Source organism: Helianthus annuus, chromosome 3, assembly GCF_002127325.2.
Source record: "Helianthus annuus cultivar XRQ/B chromosome 3, HanXRQr2.0-SUNRISE, whole genome shotgun sequence".
Lineage (NCBI taxonomy): Eukaryota > Viridiplantae > Streptophyta > Magnoliopsida > Asterales > Asteraceae > Helianthus > Helianthus annuus.
Window position 1 is genome coordinate 61,408,949 of NC_035435.2, and position 9,124 is coordinate 61,418,072.

At 40.2% G+C, this 9,124-nt stretch overlaps 1 non-coding gene across 1 annotated transcript; it reads left to right on the forward strand.

Annotated features, from left to right (window-relative positions):
* The first annotated feature begins 233 nt into the window (after window positions 1-233).
* On the forward strand, window positions 234-340 carry LOC118491014. The gene has a single exon (XR_004890239.1). It is a non-coding gene; the product is annotated as a small nucleolar RNA R71 (small nucleolar RNA).
* The last annotated feature ends 8,784 nt before the right edge of the window (window positions 341-9,124 follow it).

Consider the following 9,124-nt stretch of genomic DNA (forward strand, 5'->3'; position numbering starts at 1 on the left):
CGATTTGGGCTTGTAAAGAAGTGCGTTCATATACCTTATGGGCGCCCGGGGCAATAGATTTATTGCCTCGGGGAGCGTGCCATTGAAAATTGGTTTGAGCAATTTCCTCAATTTGGTTATATATTTCATGCGGACGGCGATTACCTAAAAGTCCCCCGGAGCTAGAGTCAAGTGTCTGCCTTGTGTGTGGCAACAACCCATTATAGAAAGTGGATACTTGTTGCCATATTGCAAGGCCGTGATGTGGACACTTTCGCAATAGCTCCTTGAACCTTTCCCAAGTTTCATATAAGGATTCCCCGTCCTCTTATGAATATGTATTAATTTCAGTCATTAATTTGTCCGTTTTAGCGGGAGGGAAATACTTATATAGAAATTTTTGGGCTAGTTCATCCCAGGTGTTTACCGATCCAGCTGGGAGGGCGTTGAGCCAAGCTTTTGCTCGGTCTTTTAGCGAAAAAGGAAACATTCGAAGGCGGATGGCGTCATTTGATGCTCCATTAATCCGAAAGGTATCACATATTTCTAAGAAATTAGTAATATGTAGATGGGGATCCTCGTCTGCAAGCCCATGGAAGGTTGCGGAGTTTTGGAGCATTTGTATCAAATGCGGCCGAAGTTCGAAGTCATTGGCTTCAACATTCGGTGCGTTGATAGCGGCGCCAAGGTTACCTACGGTGGGTCGTAGATAATCCATGAGAGTACGTTGGTCCGCCATTGGAAGTGGATTTCCCGAAACCTTCTCTTGATTTTTGGCTTTTAGTCTTTTTCTGAGAAAGCGTTCGGGTTCTTCTAGAGGTTCTTTTATGTCCTTATTGGAACTGGAGCTCATACACTACGTAGGGGTGGCGTCTGGTTCCAAATCCTGCAATAAAAACAAAAAAGAATACTGGTCAGAAGGTTCACCACGGCCCCGTGCTTAGTGAACACGGCCCGTGGTCGGAGTTACAGTGATTGTTTTCCAGATCCCAGTTACTGGAGAGTTGGACACGGCCCTGTGTTGCACCGACACGGCCCCGTGGTCAGCCTTCTGTAACTTGGAAAAATAAAAACTGCCAGTAACAATGCTGGGCACGGCCCGTGTCCGACCAGGCACGGCCCGTGCTGAGCTCTGCAGAAGCTGAAAAACTAAGAAAATCTTAAAAATTAAAAAAAAATAAAAAGATGATTAGGCCGTTGATTCCTAACTTTCTTAAAATCCTTGTGTCCCCGGTAGCGGCGCCAAAAACTTGATGCGTGTGTAGTGTAATATATTTTTGATGTATATTTTAAGCCCTTTTTACACTTTTAGCCAAGTTTTAAATTTATAAAACACGATATTTACTAATACTAAACACACATATGGGCAAGTGCACCCATCGTAGACGTAGTATAGTGTTGGTAAGATACCGAGGTCGTCCAAGTACACAAGAGCTTTTAGTACCGGTTTATATCACACCCCAACCGATGGCGGAATCATCGGGGCGCGGCACTGAGCGAAACAGATTGTCCAAAAGTTTCCACAACAACTATTATGTCACACCCTGGCTTTGCGGAAGCGTGGTTAATTTGGTGTGACTTCTTAATACCATAGCTTAATCATAACAAAGCTATATGAATTAAAAACTTGCAAGATCATCCATCAGTTTAAACCGAAAATACCATAACATTGTTTTAACGGGAAACACCCTAACAACCATAATCTTGTTCAACAAACAATACAACTTAAACGTAACATAACACAGTTTAAGGACTGTGACTTGTCCAGGAAAGAGTCACATTCCCTAAACCCCGGATGACCTTGGAAACTAGTGCAGCGGGAAAACGTGCCATACCGTGCCAGATCTTTAATTCCCTGAAATACATGTAAGTTGAAAAATCAACAATAATGTTGAGCGAGTTCATGCGAAAGTGAGTAAATAAACCTTTGTATTTATCAAAAATCCTGGTATGTAGCAAATAAGGAAAAAGAGATCACCAATGGTTTGCAAGGCCATTGATATGTGTGAAATGCAAGTAGGAAGGCTCAAACCTAGCAAATTTATGCGTCGGGAACAAAGTCATCCCAAGGTCCGTTATGCTGGACCTGGGACTGGGCTCGCTACACCCAAATAGATCTACCGCTCCTGCCCCTCGGTCCTACCCTGAGGATTAATGACCTCAAGTTTCCGCCTACCCATTCACATGATCTAAAAGTAACCCTCCTTACGCTAACCATACCATGTATAAAGTAATCATAATCAGTGTAACATGTATTTCACCCCCGCAGTTTAGAAAACTGAAAACAGTTAAGAGAAAAGGGGGACATGAACTCACAGTCAGTGCGTCGCTATACCAAGTACTCCGAATGTCAGGCAGCTGTGCAACGACCTACATGTGCTAATTCTATTAGACGGATGGTCGTGCCTTAGCTTTATAGTTTTAGTTTCGGGAACAGTTAGACAACCGTTCCTTGTATATACTTGGTAATTAATTTCCTTCCCAAGGATGGGGGATTTAATACATGTGTATTTGTATCATCTCATTAAGTCCCACTTAATATATTTTTACTTCTCATTCCAAAATATAAACATTTTTCTCAAAAATATTATATTTTCTCTCCACTTAATACTTTCCAAAATAATACGTTGACAAAATACGCGTTTATGAATATTTCCGTATAAAGCGTAAGTTACGTTTTAACGATTAAGTGGTAATAATAATTACCGGTGTAACTTATATGTTCGTTGTGTAAGCGTTTGTATTATTTTGGGTTCGTCAACGTTTGCAGATATTATTTTTACTCTAAAAATATTATTTATATATTTTCACAAAATAATCATAAACAGTGTGGTGAAAAATATATTTATCGAATAAATATTTATCACGTTTAGTTTTTGTGAAAATCCCACCTCCGATTATTTAATAAATAAAGTCATGGCGAAATATATTTTGAAAACATCTCAAAAATAGTTTAACACTTGTAAATAATTCTAAGTGTTAGATTTTAGAAAAATTTCGCCAGAGTTTCCCCTGTAACTGGAGGTGGCCACGCTTTCAAGCGTATCATTTTCTTTTACAAAATCACTTCAACAATTTCTTGATTCAATCAAACAATTTCCGACACATCAAACTAGTTTCAACACACCAAACTTGCCGACTAGTATGTAAATCGCATTATTACATGAACTTGTAGTTTTTCCGAAAACTATTGTGTAGATTCCCTTATATTTGGTGGATCCTTGCATAAAATAGTTTAATCTTGTAAAAACCCCGTTTTTAGAATAAATCATTCTTTACAACTTCCCGACAACTTTTATAAAAATTGTTACTTTGTCGGATCTTTCGTTTCACAAGTGTTTATACACTTGTAGTTTGTAAAAATCATATTTGTTAGTGTGTCATCCGACTTTTATAAAACATGATTTTCTCGACACTTGGTCTTACGAAAATACCACTTGCAGATACGTAGATCCGCTAGTTTTAAACACCATTTTACTAGTAAAATTACTTTTACACAAGTTCATGTCTTTTGATGTGGTAGAGTTTCACCCTTTAACCCTTGTACCGATATAAACAAGCTTATGTCAAGATCTATGATCTTAACAAAGTCGGGTTAAACGATGATCCGAGCCACCACATCGTAGATCGGGCCTCAATAATCACCATATTCAAACACTACAACTTTTACACAAGTTATGATCTTTTATCCAACAAAATTCAAGTTTTAGTGAACTTTAAAGATTCAAAAGGTGGGTTTCCGCATTTTAACCGTTATAATTCATATTAACCACCTTAGATATGTTCGAGAGTGAGTTTTAAACATTATACCTCTAGCTCGGGGCTAGGGAAGATTCTAGGCGAAAATGAGGTGGATAAAAGCTAAGTAACGAGGTCCTTCCGCTTCCGTTTGCTCCAAAGCTCCTAATACGTGGCCCGTAAGGCTTGTATATGCTTGGAATGGATGGATCAAAGCTCGACAATGGGTGGGTGGATGGATGAGGGTTCGGCCGAGAGTGGGGAGAGCAAGAGAGAGTTTTTGGTGTTGGTTTAGTGAAGTGATAATCTCTTGTGTAAGCTCATGTATTTATAGACATAAACAAGTTCCAAATCCAATGGTCAATGTGTCATCTAGATATTAAGCATAAACCATTATAATAATCAAAAGTTGTACCCTCTTGGTTCCCCTAGTTGGCCGATCTCATTAGGGGGGGGGGGTATCCAGTTCGATTTCAATCGTTTAGTTAGAGTTTAGTTACATCAAACCAAGTTAGATTAGGGGTTAACTCGGTTAGTGGTGTGATGCGTTATAATGCGGGTGTTAGGGTAATCAGGGACCCTGACTGGCTCAGAAAAAGACTAATAATATTTCTGGCAATATTTTCATGTTCCGGGTATAGTCCGGTTGTTCGGTTGGATAGTAATCCGTTAAAGTGCTTAAGTAATCTTTTAAGCGTCGTAAATGATATTTTTAGTGACACAATTTATTTCCAAAAGTGTCAGGAATATTTCCTCATGTTTTGGCACTTTATTAGTTAGCTAGAAGCTGGTATGTTAATAAAAGTGTTGTGTCCTGTGCTTAGAGTACGTTTTAGGCACATCCAATCATTATATCTTATTCCTAGAGACGCAGTTCTACAACCCTTGTATCCCTACACACACTATGGGTGTAGTAAAATATTTCTGGCTCATTCAGGCCTTTAGAGGCAGTGTCTGCCTGATGCTGGCTTTATCAGCATGTTCAATAGGTTATCCGTTCAAATGCTACTGTGCTTTTGTGCATCATGTTTGTCACTAGAGTTCAGTAAGTAAATAATGTAGTGACGGAAATCAAAGTATGATGCAGACATGTACAAGTATCAACAGTCAAGTAGCAGTTCATCAGTAATCTCAGTTAAGCACAGTAATTAAGCAACAATTAATAGTTAATTAAATCGTACGGATACCTGGTTTAGTGAGGATTGTCACATATTATTACAAATTCAGTTAAATGATAAGTCCCATACCGTATCCCAAATCAATAAACAAGTTATCATAGAAAGCAACTAGGCAAATAATTCCATTCCGACAACTCAGATTCAATTATTATTACAGACAATTGTTTTTTATTTCTAGACTCCCTAGCCTCGATTTCATCACCACGCGCCTAAGCATCCTAGCAACTTAAGCACCTGTCACATACGTTAAAATAAAGTCAATACATAAAATGTAAAGGTGAGCACACAAGTTTGATAATAGCATATAGAGTTCGAATAGTTTACGCATAACCAAGCACGTACATAGAGGAAAACGATGCATGTTAATTATCGACATGGGACCATCGATACCAACGACTGTGGGTTGACCGTCCGAGACGGTTCGCAATACATGATTACCACCGTAATCCATGCAAGTAATTGTCCTTAACAACCCTCGTATGAACGGGTGCTGAGTCCAAACTATAGTACTATGTTGCTAAGGCAGGTAGATAGCATTCCACGTGTAAACATAATAAACAGCATTCATTTAGTCAAGTAGCACATGCAAATGGCTAGCGTTCAAATAGTTTGTGTTTGATTGTGATTTGATAGGTAACGTATGTAACACCCAAAAGTGCTAAAAGCAAAAGGGATCGAGTATACTCACAGTGATTGATCGTGGATTGAAGGGAGCGCTGAGAGTAAGATTAGCCTAAATAGTTCGATAGCATAACGATAAGTAACGCGGAAAAGTAAACAAATGTGAATGGATCGAATGGGCTGGTCGATCGAACGACAGGTTCGATCGAACGGGCTGTTCAGTCAGCTGGTATGTCCGGTTGGACAGTCCTGTTCGATCGGCCGGTAGGCTCGATCGGCTGGGCCATTCGAGTGGATTGTTTCTTCCTCTGGTGTGTTTGTGTTTGAGGATTTGAACTTTTGAAGTTTTTGTTGCAGCATTTGAGAACACTGAAGTGTTCCTACCTTTCAAGTCGATCGATCGAGCGGTTCGCTCGATCGGCTAGCTCACTCGATCGGCTAGGAACTTCAGAATAGTCCTCAACTGAATGTCACTCGATCGAACAGTCTGTTCGATCGGCTGGCATTCCCTACTACGAACGAGTTGTGAAAACGATTAAGTGTTGAAGAGTAGTATCTCATGATCCGAAGAGTAATGTTTACCAAACGCATTTCGATCGAACATCTCTTCCTCAATACTATGCTTCATGAAATTTTAAAAGTGTGGGACCACGTGCTAGCCGATCGGCTGGCATGTCCGATCGGCTGGGCTGTTCGAACAGCCTAGCCGTTCGGCCAGCAAGTCTGACCTGGTCGGCCTTTCGTCTAACACTTGGCTGTTTGATTCTTTGTCATTATATCGAGGTAGTTTGATAACGAGTTGAACTATGACACCTTCGTTCTTACTCGTCTCTCCGGCTCGGACAGGGATCACCCAAATCCGTCCGTTGAGCGGTTCAGAACGTCGGCTTAGAGTTTAACCCATTGTCGGTGAACCTCGTAGATAGAACCCGAATCTTGAACCATCCAACCATTGAAATGATCGGTGGGTTGGCTCAGGCTCCATTTCTACCGGTTTGAAGGCATTGAGTGTAAAAGAGTTGAAAGAAAGTTGGGATTCCTTCTTTCAATCCTTCACAACCTGTGGATGTTTAGATCTTTGATAGATCTTAACTTGTTTATGTGGAAATCGGTTAGATCTAGGCCAAAGTTTGATGTTCTTCAAGAACACCATGATGACATCACCCAAGAACACTTAGATCTTGGTGATTTCACGGTTAGAATCCAAGTTTTGAAAGATAGAAAGGTGTAGAATCAAGAAATGGTCAAGAACGTACAAGAGTTAGAGTGAAAACTTACCGAAGTTGAGAGAAATCTGAGAAAAGGTGAAGAATAGGAGCTGGCCGGTCAGAACTTTCCAAAAGTGGAAATGAAGACAAGGACAACCCTATTTATAGGCTTCCAAAAGGGGAAAGTGGCAGCCGATCGGCCAGGAGCTCCGATCGAGTGGGCTGCTCGATCGGCTGGCAAGATGCTAGCCGATCGGCTGGCCTGTTCGATCAGGATGCCTCCTGTTCGATCCGCGACACACTTTGAGTATTTTGTGACGATTTTTGACGTTTCGATTTCAATGGGCGATGATACGAATACGATAGAGTTCCTAGTCAAATTACTTTCAGTCCCAACTACTATATCTAACATACAATCTTCTATAAGTCACGTTTCGATGTCGGTTTCGATTGTGTTTGATTGCTTTTCGAGTTTCGATTTGGTTTTCGATTGATTCGCTTGAGTACCATACCAAACATAAAGTAAACACGCACAAGTAACACATAAGGCACACACACACGTATAACAATACCAAAATTCGCATAATTCGAGTCTCGAGTTCGATGATTGTTAGATCGGTTTGATTACTGATTAGTTAACTTTATCACATTGTTACTTCCTATCATTCACAGTCGTAGATCGGTTTGCGTTAAAAACACATTCGATTACTTCGATTCTTGCTGATTACAATACTTACTTCACATAATGCAACTAAAACATAAAATAGACTATCTACAGTCAAAGAAGTCAAAGTTGACTTGGACTTTGATTTTGACTTTGACATTCGAAAACACGGGGTGTTACAGTTTATCCTCAACGTCTAATCAAATCAAAATGTTAGAAAAGATTTTTAAACTAAGAGAAATAAAAACTAACTAAATGCTGAAAAATAAAATAAAAACAAAAACAGATAGACAAGATGAATCACTTGGATCCGACTCGTGTATTAGTATAACCTTTGATTATTTTCGCACTTTTGCACTTGTTTAAGAGATTATCTTAGTTATTGTAGTAGGCCCTTCTTTTGAAGGCGACGTTACCCTCAACCCAGTAGTTTGAGTCAGCAAGGATACAATCCTAAAGGGTTGGATTATTGGAAGATAATGAATTAAGTTATTAATGCAAATTATGGTAGGCCCCGCTTTTGGCGGTGACGTTACCCTCGACTAAGTAGTCTGAGTCAGCAGGGATACAGTCCTAAATAGCCGGGTTATAGTATTAATAGTAGTTAACTTATGAGGGGGTCAAAGAGTTTGGATCCCCGCCATCCAATACCTATGGGCATTGAAGGAGATCCTACTAAAATTGACCCAGGTCCCTTGCAGGACCTCTAAACGCTGAACAAGGGCAAGACCCTTACCAAACCGTTCCCTTAACCCCCGACCTGGTAGCCAACATACCTCCATATAGACCGTGGAGATATGAATGGTGAAAATCTTTTATTTTATATAGACAGTAAAAAAATGCCAAGACACCACGGACAAACGATAAGGAAAGATCACCTTCAACATAAGCAACTAGTTATTAAAGTCATTAATACAAAACCAAATAAAAAGTGCAAAAGATTGAAAATAAAAAGTATTATACTAAACACTTGTCTTCACCAAGTGATGTAAGAGACTTAGGCAAACATGGCCTTGATTGTCAAGAACTCTTACGATCAATCTTGGATCCCGAGACGACTCACACACTCTATGATGGACAATGGATGATGGTGGTGGATGATGGTGTTATGGTGGCGGTGGGTGGTGGATGAAGTGTGAGAGAGGTGGTGTGCCAAGGGATGAGTTGCAATGAAACCAAGCACTCCTATTTATAGGCTGAACAGAAGGCTGGGCACGGCCCCGTGCTTGTCTGACACTCTCTCTCTTCATTAATTGTAATTCGCAATTACAATTAATGCACCTGCTGTACTTTCACCACGCCCCCCCCCCCCCCCCCCCGTGTTCACTGGACACGGCCCCGTGGTGGGCAATAGAAGCTTCTATAGGTTTTTCTTTTCTGCTGCTTCTTGGGCACGGCCCCGTGCTGGCTGAGCACGGGGCGTGTTCAGTCTTCTGCCTTCTCTATTTTTCTTGGGAGGATGTTGTTGAGGGGTCGGGCAATCCACTTATGCTCCTTTTCTTGTATTTATGTTAGATTTAGCTGTCTTTTTGCTTCTTTTGTGAATTTGAGCTCATTTAATCCTGAAAATACAAAAGGAAGACAAAAACACTCTTTTTCCAACATTAGTACTAAAAAAGGGTTAGTTTTATGCCTCATTTGATGTAATTTATATGTTGCATTTTACACACATCACGTAACAGTTTCAAACACAGAAAACCCTAATCCTCATTAACAGTCGTTTCACACTATCACGA